We start from the raw sequence: 14,867 nt of genomic DNA on the forward strand, positions 1-14,867 counted from the left end.
AGCCACAAATTGCTGGTGTCTGGGAGAGTATTTGGGGATGAATCATATTTCTCCCATACCTTCTTCTTTCCCTGGGCCTCTGTTCTAGCCATTGCTGTGGAGAGTATGCTGGGCTGGAGAGATGTTTGACTTGACCCATGAAGCTGTCCTGCACCCACTCCCACACTCCCCCAGATTGTGTTTATTGAGGCTTGTGGATTGTGTTTATTTTAATAATTTTGATGTAGTGTCCAGAGTTCAGGAGGAGCAGTGAGTGGCTGTGGTGGGTTGACCCTGGCTGGAGGCCAGGTGCCCACCAGAGCCGCTCTCTCACTCCCCTCATTCACTAAACAGGGGAGAAAAGGCACAACGAAATGCTTGTGGGTCGAGATAAGGACAGGGAGAGATCAATCGCTCACTAATTATCATCACAAGCAAAACAGACCAAACTTAGAGAGGGAATTCATCTAATTTATTACTAGGCAAAACAGAGTACAGGAATGAGAAAATAAAATCAACTCTTAAAACACCTCCCCCCACCCCTCCCATCTTCCCAGGCTCAACTTCACGCCCGGCTTCAACCTCCTCCCCCCTCAGCGGCACAGGGGGACGGGGATTGGGGTTACGGTCAGTTCATCTCACGGTGTTTCTGCCGCTTCTTCATCCTCAGGGGGAGGACTCCTCTCATCGTTCCCCTGCTCCAGCATGGAGTCCCTCTCACGGGGTGCAGACCTTCAGGAGCAAACTGCTCCAGCGTGGGGTCCCCCACGAGGTCACAAGTCCTGCCAGCAAACCTGCTCTGGCGTGGGCTCCCCTCTTCACGGGTCCACCGGTCCGGCCAGGAACTTGCTCCAGCGTGGGCTTCCCACGGGCCGCAGCCTCCTTCAGGTGCCTCCACCTGCTCCGGCGTGGGGTCCTCCACGGGCTGCAGGTGGAATCTCTACACCCCCTCATCCTTCCTCCATGGGCTGCAGGGGGACAGCCTGCTTCACCATGGTCTTCACCACGGGCTGCAGGGGGATCTCTGCTCCGGCGCCTGGAGCACCTCCTGCCCCTCCTTCTGCACTGACCTTGGTGTCTGCAGAGTTTCTTACATCTTCTCACTCCTCTCTCCGGCTGCAAAAGCTCTCCAAGTGTTTTTCTTCTTAAATATGTTATCACAGAGGTGCTGATTGGCTTGGCCTTGGCCAGCGGCGGGCCCGTCTTAGAGCTGGCTGGCATTGGCTCTATCAGACACAGGGGGAGCTTCTAGCAGCTTCTCACAGAAGCCACCCCTGTAGCCCCCCCGCTACCAAAACCTTGCCACACAAACCCAACACAGTGGCTCTATGAAAGGTTACCATCAGACTCTGCCAAACCTCAGTTGCACTCATTTTCAAGCTCAAAAGCAGTCTGGAAAGTCAGATTGGTAAATCAGTCTTCTCATAGTTCTTCCCAAAAAATATCTTCTGTGCTCTTTCTTCTTGTCACCCAGCAGAAAAACAAAACAAGGCTGAGAGTATGTTAAATGTAGAAAATGCCTTTATAAGAGAGGAACTGCACTTATAAATACAAGTCAGCTCACCAAAAACTCCCAAATCTTTTCACAGTGGAGTTCTGGTTTCATGGGAGCCTGGAGCCCTGCTTCCCATGCCTGTGTGCAGCTAGGACATGTGTTTATGCTCCAGTCATGTCAACAAGAACAAACACCCTGAGCAAGCATCACTTCTTGGTTCGATGCCTTGAGAAAGCAGGGGCTTGTGGGAAATTCCACCCTTGCCACAGGCTTTTGGGAGGCCTCGCTTTCCAGGAAGTGATACAAAAATGTAGGTCTTTGATGCCAACAAGCTTCAAACTGGGAAGGATTGTCCAGTGGCACAAGGAAATTCCCATCTTTCCAATCTGCTCTTATCTGGTCCCTGGCAGGGACTTTGGCTGTCCCATCTGGTCCCATCCCAGCATGATGTGTGGTGAAGAAAACAGACTCCTGACTTTGAGGACATGCAAACCTCTCTAGTATACATTTAATTATGTTTTCCCTCTATTTGTTTGCCCTTTCTTTTAGTACAATAGGTCAATGTTTAAAAAATACAGAAGGCTAAGAGTGTTCTTCACCCCAGCTCTCCCCTCCATCAACCTCCCTGTTAGACCATGCTTGGGAAAACAACTCTTCAGACATAGTCCACAGAGCCTTCACCTCCTATTTCTTTTCAGGTGGGTGGGAAGTGATGATCCATTACACATAAGCTATAAGTGCACTTGGCCAGGCCACAGGGTTTACAGGATGATGGCACCACTGGAAGGGGGCTCTGGGGGCCTCCAGTCCACCTTTCCATTCAAAGCAAGACCATTGCCAATTCTAGATCAGGTCAGCCCATTGTTTTGCCTAGCAAAGTCTTGAAAACCTCAAAGTGGAGAGTCCACCACCTTTCTGGGCTGCATCACCTCCTAGGGAAGAAGTTTCTCCCTGATGTTCAACCTGAACTTTCACAACCTGTGTTCATTTTCCCTTGGCGTATCATCTGCTGCTACTGAGAAGAGTTTAACTCTGTCACCATTGTAACCATCCTTCACATAGGTTGCTATCAAATTGTCCTTCATCTTCCTCTTTGCCAGATTAAGCATGGCCTAGACCCGTCTGCTGGACCCTCTCACTGACAACATGTCCATTACTGGGGCAACTCTCTCTTACATGTGTTTTCAGATGTGGAGGACTTTGGTGGAGATCCTTCTGGCCAACAACTGTAGCTTTCCAAAACTAGTGTCTGTTAGGGGACAGGCTGCTGCCCCTGCCTCCAAGCCTCCTGATGTTGGCTCCCAGCACAGCCGTGGGGGAGATGCTGGAGGCACCAGCCCAGGCTGGAGGACAACCTTTTCTCTTGGTGTCTTTACAGTCAGCACCTCGGTGGTGCAGCAGTGCTGCCCTGCCCTGCTGGCAGAGCCCGGCAGTCCCAGGAGAACCTGGCCAGCAGAGGAACTTGTCCCCAGCCCTCACTTATAGCCAAGAGAGAGGGACCCAGATGCATCCTATCTGAGGCAAAAGGGGAATGTCATCAATGCTAAAACCATAGGAGTCCAGCATTGTGCAAAACATTTGAGGCTAACATAAACATCTCTGCATTTATGAAAAAGGAAATCGAATGGTGTCTAAATGAACCTGGAGTGCTGTTCCTTTGGGGTAGCACTGTCATTTCTCCACAGATGGAGGAGCTGCTCCTCTGGGAAGAGTACCGCTTTTCAACCAAATGGCTCAAGCCACGCTCTGCCTTTGTCGGTAGCTACAGCCTTGGTGTGACACAGTTCTTAAAGCATGCAACAATATAAGATTGCATCATACCTGGCAGCTTTCACAGTTTCCAAAGGGAAGGAAAGACACATGATTTCCCAGAATTGCTGCTTTTACTGCATCCTTCCAGCCATGTCAGCCCTTAAATACAACCCCAGCATTCTGCTGGGATAGGAGAGGGAAACTCCTAAACACACACCTTAACGCAGGGGGTTTGGCAGCTCAGCCTCTGCTGAAGACCAGGACACGTGAGCCAGACACCAGCTTGGCTTTGCCTGCACAGCATTGCAGTAAGACAGGACAGACAAACCCCTTGCACCTTCCTAGAGCTGGGACGCGCGTGACAAAACATGGCAGGGCATGTAGCAGCAGCACTGCAGCTTTAAAATGGAAACTGAGGCACAGTGCTGCTGTCTGACAGCTCTTCCCAGGGCCATGTGCCAAAGTGTCCCTGGGCATTCTGCAGTCTTTTCAGCCTGAAGCTCAGCTGCAGAAGTGATTTATCTGGAATTCACCCACTCAGGGTAGTTCCCGCTCCCAAAACAGCCCTGTGCTGCCCAGAGGCTGGCAGCATCTGAGGCACCCATGTGCGTGGGGCTGCCTCAGCCTCTGGGCTATCCTCCTTCTCAGACCTCTTATACCCCCCAGTCTGCCATTTTGGAGAGACTCTCTTTTCCTTCCACGGCCCCCTGCACCTCTGCCCCTTCCTTCCAGAGAGGTTTGACCTAGCTGTACCCATGGGCTGCCCTATTTCAACCCTAGGGATGCCTCTCGTGAGCCTGAGCTTCCACAGATGCCTTGGGAAGTGCTCCTCACCCCTGCACTGAGTATGTAGGGCTCAGCACCACTTTCCTGACCCCCTTCTTCATGGGGTGAGAGAAGGGATCTGGCCCTGGGCAGGGGAAGGTAGGCACCAGGGATGGGGACACCGGAGAGACGTTGATTCTCAGGACAGAAGGAGTCGGAAAAATTAAGTTGATGGGGGCAGACTGCAGCAGAAACAGATGCGATAGGAGACACACCAGGGCAGGCTGGTCTGAGGGGAAAGTGGAATTTAGAGGAGCAGGCAGCTCCTCAGGAAATAATATTTAAGGCATGAAGAAATCTCCCAGTGAAGGAGGAGGATGTGGAGCATGATGGGAATTCAGCTGCATCATAAATTCCTTAATCCTCTGAAGTTTAAGAAGGAATTACAGAAAGAAAACAAGTTATTCAAATTCCAGGAGATTCATGTAAAACTGTGGCACAAGCATCTGGGGAGCAACTGGGAAGCCTAAGCACAGATGCCAGTACCGAGGGATGAGCAGCACCAGGGGAACGCAACTGTAAGTGCAGGGAGGTGCATCCGCTCCAGCAGCAGCCTTGGCTTAAGCAGCCTCTGTCTCCCCCCTCACCGCTGCCCCCCCAACAGCTGCACTAGCGCTGAGCGCGGGGAGAACATGCAGTGGGGGCTGCTTACACCAACGATGCTGCCAAAAACTAAATGAAGTAAGATAATGCTAACAAACTCTGTGTCCAACTGCAGCCTAAATAAACCAGAGGCTAAAGCCCAGCAGAGCGTGTTTGGAAAAGTGGTCAAAGCCATCTCGCAGCCATCCACCGCGATGGCCAAGAGGGAGGCGGCTCCTTGGGCAAGGGCAGGCAGTGCTGATCTTAAAAGAGGGGGAGGAATAAGCCCTGGGGTTATTTCCTGGGAAAAATATCAGTTGAATTAAAGAGTTTTAAGCATGAGAACAATACCAAGGCAATACCCCAAGATTGTTTTAATTGTTCTGCATAAATCTATTTGCTTTCCCTCCATGGCAGGAGTTTCTCCTCCCTGAGAGCACAGCAGCTAGAGATGTTGGGAATCTTGACTTTAGTAAGGGTTTTAACACCATCTCAAGTATCATTCATGTAAATAAGTGAGGTAGGGACCATTGTCCCTGCTGGTGCCAAGCGCTGCCCCTGACAGTGGCAGCAGGGACGAGGCAGTGGAGCAGGAGGGGTGTCACTGTTGGCCATGGCTTGGTGAAGGTCTGGGGAGCATTGCACATCTGTCTGGGTGTACAGACCTTGGGCTGAGGGTCTGCTCTTGCAAAGCTCCTGGGAGGCAGACACAAAACTGGACGGCGATTCATGATCAGGGCAAAACTGCATGGGGTGTTGAGTGGGAGTTCACAGAAGTTTGGTCTGAGCCAGGCTCATTAATGATTTGGATGCTGAAACACCGAGAATGCTCACAAGAGCTTCAGGGACTGCCAGCATGGTGGCCAGGGATAGGGACAGGATCTGATCTCGCAGTTATCTAGAAAAAAAAATAAAAATCAATTCAACCAGAACAACAATAGCATACGGAAATGACAGAAGAAAACAACTGCACAAATTCAGGGAGGAAATTGCCCATTCAGTAATAACTGCAAAAACCCAAACACTCTGGAGTAATGACGGGTCATGAATGGGTTGTGTCAACACAAGGCTGTGAAAAAGGAAACCTCTGGCTGGGACTTGCAAAAAAGGACTGACACCTGGACAACATGGAAAGAAACTCTTCTACTCCAGCTGTCATCATCAAAGCTTGGCTACTGTACAGTGTCCGCTCTTGGCACTCCAGAGCCCAAAAGACTAGAGAGAGAATGACTGACAGTCCAGAAATATGACATCTGAGAAAGCATAGCTTAATTTAGGAAAGATGGTGGGGCCAGGCAAGATGTTGGCCCTCAAACAGGTAAAAAAATGCTTCTAGCAAGAAATGCAGTAGGGGGAAGGCAAGGCAAGGGCAGGCTGTCTTCAGATCCCAAGCCCTGGTCGCGTGATGGCAGCTCTTCCCCAGTCACCCTCAGGAAACAGCTCGCTCAAGTCTTCCTCATATAATATGAATGCACAAGGTTTGCTGGTAGCTCCACACTCATCTGGGGCCCTGGTTTTTGAGCAGGATATTGGGAAAATGGTGCCAGAGCTCTGCCCCTCAAGCCCCGGTCTCCCCCACAGGACATGGGCACTTGTCTCCTGCAGTCACTGCCACGTCTCCTCCCTCCCCACAACAAGTCTCTGATACGCAGAGACATTTCCCACTGTGCCCACACAGTAATCCCGGCCTGTGTGGCTATCAGGCAGTCTTGGGGAAACATCTCGGTCATGGCTATTTTTAATTATGGTCTTGTAGCCTGAGCTCCACCTGCCTGGGCTTGTTTTATTTAAGACGGAGCCGAGAAGGAGCTGCTGACAGGGCTGGTTATCAATGACCATGCAGGACATAGAGCAGGAAGCTCCCCATTACATCCCCACCAGCCAGGGACAGCCGTTATAAAGACACCACCATAGGTTTGGGCTTCAACTTAGTGTACCCTGTTTCATAGAATCATAGAATAGTTTAGGTTGGAAAAGACCTTTAAGATCGTCAAGTCGAACCATTAACCTAGCACTGCCAAGTCCACCACTAAACCACATCCCTAAGCACCACATCTACATGTCTTTTAAATACATGGCAAGTGCCATGTCCCAGGCACAGGGCTGAGCCAGGGCCAAGGAACAGCCAGGACAGCCACAGCCCTGTAATGAGCAAACTCCGCTGTGGCAGGGGAGCTTGGCTGCAGGGCTTTCTGCAGGGCAGGGAAGGAACAAGCTCCAGCCAGGCACCTCTGGGATCAGATGGGATTTGTCCACGGGGCAGGGCCAGGATGGGATGGACCCAGCAGTTCTGTTGTGGCTTAGGCACCAGGGAGAAGTGAGCTGATGAGAATTTTACAGGAGACATAAGTGTAAGCATGATGGGAGAAGGAAGCACATTCGTGGTGGCCCCTCTGCCATGGTGCAGAGCTGCTCCGGGTGCTCAGCCCCACTCTGCATTACCCTGGCAGGAGAGCGGGGTGAGCCTGCCAGTGAGGGGCTCCACAGCCCCCTGAGAGCTGGGGGACCAGGGAGCCCACCCCAGGGCCCGCACTGAGTCTTTGGGCAAGACACAAGTATGTGTTGGTCTTGCAGTGCCCCAAACAGGAGGCAAAAAGGGAATTTGCCCCTGGAAGTGAGTCCTGCATTTTTAAGCAGGGGGACTGTGGGGTTGGACTCAGGAATAATGGATACCAGTTAGCAATGGGGCAAGAGTCGGCCTGGCACTGGGCACATGTTTGGAAGGAGAAACTGTCCCCATCGTCCTCTGCCAACCGTGCCTGGTGTCCCCTGCACGCAGGTGACTGCCTGGGGTAGAGCAGCGGGGCAGGACGGTTCGGCCCCCGCTTGTCCCCAGCAGCCATGGGCAGGCCACTGTGGCCCCCAGCATCCCCCCGGCGTGACGGGCATCCCTCCCACGCCGCCCTCCACGGGGCATGGCCCTGCTGCATCCCCGCAGCCGGGCTCCCGGGACCCAGCCCACGCACGGCCGCTGCCCGCAGCACCGCCGGCCCCACGCGTGGTCCTTGCCCCGCCGCAGCGCGCGGCTCCGGGTGTTCCCGCAGGTTTTACCCCCATCTAGTGGCGGGTCCCAACTTCACAGGGACACCCCACCAGAAAAGAAAAGGCATCCAAGGGGGGACCGCAGCTTGGCTTCAGGCTGAGGCAACCAGAGCTCCTCGCTTTTGGGGAGACAAGGTAATTACACGCGGGGCTGTGGCTGGGGTCTGCCCAAGAGCGGGCAGCACAGAACAGCCCCTCTACCAGGGAAGCCACTGCAGCAGGGTTAAGGTGAAAAATGAGCTCTTATTAACAGCTGAAATGCATTAAAGGGGAGGGGAGGTTGCAGCACTCCCAGCCCAGGGTGGCACCTTGGCAGAGGGGTGGTCTGTGTCTGCAATTCCCTTTGTCCTGCTGCTCGTAAGGAGAACTGGCAGAGCCCATCACCCACGTGTCCTGGCAGCCAGCCCCGGGCCACATCCCGGGCACCCTGACAACCTGCAAAAGACATTTCATCATTAAAGGGTGATGAAACATGCTTACAGTAAGGCCCCTGGGGCCATCACCACATGGGTTGTTCGCCGAGTGGGTCCCAGCAGGGGCTCTGCATCACCCATGCACACTCAGGGGGTACAAACCGGCAGGGAGGTCAGGAGACATCCAGCTACCCCAGCAGCAATTGCCAGAGTTGTCTCTCAAGACAGGCAGGTCACAGTACAGAGGAGAGGGGTCGTGATTGTCACAGTGCGGGATCGGCCCTTTCCCGTCCCTCCACCCTGCACAGGACCAAGCTGCAGGCTGTGCTGCGGCTGTGGCTGCATCCTCCCCATTGCAGTGTGTGCTTTAGCCTCATGCCCAGGCACCATCACTGCTGCCTCCCCGAGGCAGGCAGCAGCCCCCAGCCCCCCCAGTCCACTGACAAACCGGCCCCAAACCAGCCCCTGGCAGCTCCATTCAAACAGCTCTGCCAGGAGCTCCAGCAGGGAGACCCATGGGTGCAACGAGCAGCTCAGACCTGGCGGGACAAGGGTGCCCTGGGATGGCCGCAGCCCATAGCTGCACTCACAGACAGGTGCTGCCACCCACACCAGGCCACTGCTGGTATGTTGTCACCCGTGCAACAAGGGCGAGGCCACTGACATGTGGCAGGATTGCAAAACGCAGTCTTGTGCAATGCCAAAGCTTCCTCCGCGCTGATCTTTACACGGGTGCTTCACAACCCTTAGCCTGTGCACAGAAGTGCTCTCCCCTGCCACAGAGCTTTTAACGAAGAGCTCATGTTTAGCGGCTACCCCTGCTCCTTTCTGGGCTGCAACACCTCAGCATGGGCTCATCCTTCCCCTTGCCACACCCAGCTCTTCCTCCCAAGTTTGGTTCGTGCTGGATGAGACCCCAGCAGACACAAGTGAAATGGGCCACGGACCACATGGCAGCATCAGTAGGAGCCGCAGCTAGCGTCTGGGAATGGAGATTCGGGTCTTTCTCAGCACTGGGCAGTCTGAAGGGGAATAAAATGGCATTATTTGGCATAGCACAAGCCCGTTTTGCTAGACACAAAAGATCAGTGTGGAGAAGGTGGGAGGGTATAATCCAGTGAAGGAAAAATATCTGATACTCATCTGTGAATCAAGATTTGATTTACATTTGTTCCAAAACCCTGCAAGGATACAAACTGCTCCAGACAGTCTGCTGTTGCAAAAGTCCTTGCATATACTTTGTCCCAGTCCTGAAACACAGGGGTTTTCCCAACAGCTGTTTTAAACTCAGCCCATTTGTTTTAACTGCTGACAGACTGGCACCCCTTTTACAAAAACCCATCTGGGCAATATGCAGCAGCCCCCGCGCCCCTGCCAGGGCAGGCAGGACAGGCAGGCACAGGCAGCACTGCAGCCCCACGCTCACCGCGATGCAGGCAGCAGCAAGCAAACTGCCAGCGAGGGAACGGCTCCGTCAGGCGTGGGCAAGGGGGCAGCTCCAGGAGAGCATGTGGGACCAGGCTGAGAACCGCAAGCATTGGGATGGCAATAGGAGACAGGAGAGTTAGCAGGGGTGGAGCTGGCAGCTGGAGCTCGGAGACAGGTGACTGCCCCAGAGCCCCCGAGAAGGAAAGAGGACAGGCAAGCCCATGAAGAACTGTTTATTTCAGCTGCTAATTTGCTGTCACAGAAGTGGACCTGACCCCTAAAGCCAATGCGATGGAGGTGGTGGAGAGGCACCCGGAGGTGAGGGCAGGAACCCATCTTCTGGTACCAGTATGGCCTTAGGTCAGATTAAGCCAACTAAAACCTTATCCGAAGGCCCTTCACCACAGCAGGAACCCCGACTGCTGCAGAGAGGGAAGAAATCAGTTCCTTGGGCCCTAGCTCTGCAGCGCTGTGTCTCGACCTCTGTACACTCACAAGCTTCCGCCGGCTTTATAAAGCACAGGGCCCATTGTGACAGTGCTGCTTGTGGCTCTCTTTCAGAGTCATCCCACAAAACTGCTGGTTATTTGGCTGGCAGAAATACCTACATGCTCTGTGCATCCTACTTTACACCAGAATTGCCAACTTTTTGTTTTCTTGCAAGTCTCACGCCCCAGTAAGGGGTCACTCACAGCCCACACAATTGATATGCCACGCAAGCATATACCCCTGTAATACCCCTGTAATAACAATAAAAATAATAAATATAAAAGAGCCGCGGCGCTTTCCGTGTCCCATTGCCACTAGATGGCACCAGGTGTGTGCCCTTCCCAGCCCGGGTGTCCCCGGGGGAAACTGGGGGAAATTGGGGACACCCAGCCCAGCCCTTGGTGCAGAGCAAGAGACCTCAGGAGATGCCGGTGCCTCCTTCTCATTCCCGCACGGATCATGGGATGCTGGGGTAAAGGCAGACATTTAACCCTTAAAATCCAACCTTCAGCGATGCGCTGGGGTGTTTCCCCGTGGGAGAATTACCTGCAGTGGTTTTTGTCGTGCTGCCGATCCCACGCACGCGCCCATCCCCACCCGTGGGTCGGGCATCGCTCCCCAGCTGGGTGCTGGCAGAGCCCGAGGTGGGGGAGGAAAGCCTCAAAGGTGGGTGCAAGTTGTTCTGGCTAATATTAGGATCAATGTACGAGTTTCCCAACATTGACAGGCTCCTCTTGCGAGGGGGGAGGAAAGGGAACAAACCACAATTTACTGTAGCATTTTGCAATCAGCAAGGGGCTTGCCCTCTCTGAGGTCTCATGGTTTTAGGGATTGATTCTCCTTGTGCACCTTTGCTATCCAACAGAGCTCAGCATGTCCCAAATCCTCAGTATTACCTGGTTTTTCACCATCAAGCCCTCCATCCATGTCACACATCCTTGGCAAAGCCACTAAGTAAACTGGGGAAGCACAGGTGGCACCTCAGCAAAGGTCAGGTCTTGCCTCAGACCTTGCAGCATAATTAAGAAGCATCTGTTTTTCACTGTCTTCAGCATCCAGCACTGAAGATGACCCCTGGAGACAGGAGCTCAAATGACAGGGGTGGCTGGTGAGGCTCTGCCGCATGCAGCACTTCAAAGCACTCAGGCAAACCCTGACCCCAAGCAGTGTGGGGGACATGGGTGACGAATCGTTGCTCACCACACAACCTGTTGGCCCAGTGCAGAGCTGGAGAGGTAATGGACAGTGAGCAGGTCTCAAAAAAGCCAGAGCGTCAAACCTCCAGGAGCACCATGTCACTCCTTGCTGCCCACGTCCCCAGGGCTGGCACGTCCGGGTGATGTGTGAGCGTGGCAGCGGCATGACCCTGGTGCCAAGGGGATCCCCGTAAAACCTTGGGTGCAGAGGGAGTGGGAGAGGGTCTTTGTGCAGGGAGCCTCTCAGCGCTGAGCTCTGAGTGATCCTGTCCTACTCGTAGTGGTGGAGCCGCTGGACATGAGGGCAAGCGGGAGATGCTCAGCACAGCTCCACGGTGGCCCTGGCAGGCTGACAGCAATGGCAGTGCTATCCCTGCGCACATCCCAAGGCCACAAGATAATCCTGCAGAAGGGTCCTGAGTGTGACCCTGCTTCCCAGCAGCACAGATCCCAACCAAGTGCTTTAACCCCAGCCTAGGGTGAAGGCTAGAAAAGAGGAGTCTGGGTCACTTGGGAAGGTCAGGGCACAGATCAGAGTGGGTTAAAATCCCCCCAAAGAAGGGAAATCCCTCATCACCCTTCCCCACAGCCTCCCCTCCCCTCCCTCATCACCCCAGATAGTCCCAGGGAGTGACCCAGCCTCCCCTCCTGGGGACCCACCAGGCACGGGAGCCTCCCCACACACCATCTGCTCTCCCCAGGCGACTTGCAGGTGGCCGAGGACATCCCTCCCACACCATCTGCCTCCACACCAGGTGGCCTCTCCCCATCACCCCCCATGACCACCCCAGCCAACGTCCCTGGGCCCTCCAGCTCTGGAAAACCTCACATGTGCCACCAGTGCTAGACCTCACAGGCAAATTCAAGTCTTTATTTGCCCTCTCCACGACTGGATGCTAGACACAAGCTGCAGAAACTTGCTGCTAAGAAACTTCATTGAAAGTGGTGCTTCTCCACCCACACACCAAACAGGAGATGCTGCCCATCCCCTGCCTGCCCAGTGAGGACAGGCAGCAGCCGTGATGGCGCAGGGCTTGTTCTCAGCTGTCTCATCTGCAGGGTCGATAGTGGCAACCCCGGTGTCCCTCATGGCTCCCAGCCCCTGCTTGCAAGCAGAATAGACCCTTGCCTGGCTGCAAATGGCAAATGGCAAAGATGTACGTAGACATCAGTATGTACATGGCAGGAGGCATCCACATGCTGTGGGATTACTTTTAGCCCAACCGTAACCGAAATATCAGAGGGGTTTTTATTTACTTTCTCTGGAAGGCTCATTGCTCGAAATCCCCATTGGCAGAGGCTGACTCTGACCCTGCTGTGGCAGTCGGGTCTGTCATCCCTTCCCGCCCTTGAAAAAAAACATGCAAACAGGCGGGAGAGGAGGGTGACTGGCCCAGCGTGCCCGGCAGGGCTAGCACCCTTCGGACGGCAGGTGTCCACCCAGGCCCACAGCCCAACCCACAACCACCCGGCCAGGCTGCAGCTCTGCCGGCTCCCCCAGCCTCCCCGCATCCCGGGAAGGGTCTCACCAAAGCTGCAATGGACAGCTGTAAAATGCAAGGGACACAGGAGCTGGGCCTTTGAAGCAGATGTGCGGTCAGGAAGGGCAGGCAGGCCACGGGACACTTTCGCTACCCTTTAACGATGCGAGGGATGGAGTGTAACGATGCCAAGGTCTCATGGTGCCCCAAAAGCCCACAGAGGACTCCCTGGAGATGGAGCGGCCTGTTCCTTCCCACTTCTCTGCCACTGACCCTACGCTCAGCACTGTGCCAGGAGCAAAGCTCATGACAATTATAAACCTGCTCCGGCTCCTGTCAAGCTCACAGGACCCTGTCTGCACGACAGGATCTGGGCAGATAAGCTAGCCCTGAGCTGGGACACCCGCGTCCCTGGGGTGACAGCACTGCAGAGCGTGGCAGCATCCACCTGAGCCTGTGCTTTCCCAGCGTCCCAGGGCGTGACATGTCCCCTGCCTCACACATTGACGGGTTATGCACAAATTTGCCCCTTTTCTTGTTAGGGAAGCAGATCCGAGGGGGAATGGCTGCTCAGAAAAGCACTGGCATGTCTGAGGTGGCAGAGCTTTTTTGCTTGTTTACACAGCCAGAGAGGAGCGGTAATGGCCTATATTAACACAATAGCAAAGGAGGGCCTTGAACCAAATCCAGCTTGGAGGTTGTCACCAGTCCATAGATAACTAGGAAGAAAACTCAGTGTTTTCCTGCGGAACTGCCTATTTACATCTGAAAACAGCACAGACCTTGCCCGAAGTCTGAGACAAACAGCTCTTTTCACTGCCTGCTTCCCACGAGGCTTTCCCCTCCCCCTCCAAGAGGAAATTTCCAGTAACTGAGGTATAAAAATGAATACAAGACTCTGCTCCAGAACCAGCTGTAAAACTCATACGGGAACAGCTCCCCAGCCTTCATGTGCGGGGAGCGAGGGAAGAAGCAGCTCTGTCTGCACCCCTCCTGGTGCAGGTCAGGCTTCGAGGAGTGGATCCAAGTGCCCAAACCCACACTGGCACCATGGGCTAGGCAGGATTCCCTAACGGAGGGTCCTGAGTCCCTGGCGTGGTTGCAATACCATGTCACCTGCTAGGATACCGTGTGATGCAGCAGTCCCTGGTTTCACGTGAGATTGCATGAAACAAGGGATGGAAACAGAGAGAAATTTGGCAAGGGGGAACCTTCCTCCTCCTCCACACACCATCATGCCACATCCTGGGAATAACCACCAGGACTCAGGTAAGCAGCAATCTCTAGGAAATTTTGAAAGAATGTCTTTTTGCCATATCCCTTTCATCTTGCACTTGGACTTTGCATAGAAGATTAGGATTTGGGCCACATGGTTTTCCTGCAAAAGTGCAGGAATTGTGTCTTTCATAGCTGTCAGGCTTCTCTGTGCATCCAGCTGCACGGATCCCTGAAGCTTTCAAGGAGCTGTGATTGCAGATGCTGCCACATGGGAGCGAGACCTCATGTTTCTCACAGCAGGCCTGAGGGAAAGCAAGAAAAAAACTGAGTAATTAAATAGCACTCGTCAGACCACATGCAAGAGTCAAACAGCAAAAACATCTCTCCTCTGCACACTCTTGCATATATTCCATTTACCTGCTGGAAATTTCCAGTTCCTGGGCTACTCTGGGCAGTATCCCTGCTGCTCCCTGCCCACTCCAGCGAAACCTGCTCAATGCTCTTCTGGGAGGTCATTTCAGGTGAATGCGAAACAACCAAAGATAACACTTTTCCGAAGTCCCCCCATCTCTGCATACAGAAGGGACAAATATGCGCAACTACCGCATTCCTGGCTGGGAGAAAGCAGGTGATTCCCGATGTACCTGCAGGTCACACCCCAGTGCGTGGCTGCAAAATCGTGGGGCTGGGATGAAGGAGGAAGGTGACCTCCCTTTGAGCGCATCCCACCACTGATTTAACCGTTACTGCTACCCCTGAGCGCAGGTGAGGCTACCGACCTGTGCTGCACATGTGCCCTGCAGACACAGCCAGGTCTTCGGGGATCTGGGAGCCTGTTTACCCAGGGGATTTCAGCAAATGGGAGATTAAGTGACTTACAGTGTTTTAAAAACATGTTCCTGAATCTCTTCTAAAGCGAAGGCGGTGCCATGGGTAATTTCTTTAAAGGAGGATATAAAAGTGGGTG

The 14,867-nt window shown here is 53.8% G+C and overlaps 1 protein-coding gene across 1 annotated transcript in view; it reads right to left on the reverse strand.

The window, feature by feature from the left end:
* Nucleotides 1-1,119: 1,119 nt before the first annotated feature.
* The window catches only part of LOC129207567 (exocyst complex component 3-like protein), a 54,756-nt gene continuing 41,008 nt past the window's right edge, over nt 1,120-14,867 (reverse strand). Inside the window, exon 14 of the mRNA XM_054828697.1 lies at nt 1,120-14,202. The gene's annotated coding sequence lies outside the window, so the exon portion shown is untranslated. The remainder of the gene's footprint in view (nt 14,203-14,867) is intronic.

The sequence above is a fragment of the Grus americana genome, chromosome 5 (genome assembly GCF_028858705.1).
Source record: "Grus americana isolate bGruAme1 chromosome 5, bGruAme1.mat, whole genome shotgun sequence".
NCBI classification, from domain to species: Eukaryota; Metazoa; Chordata; class Aves; order Gruiformes; family Gruidae; genus Grus; species Grus americana.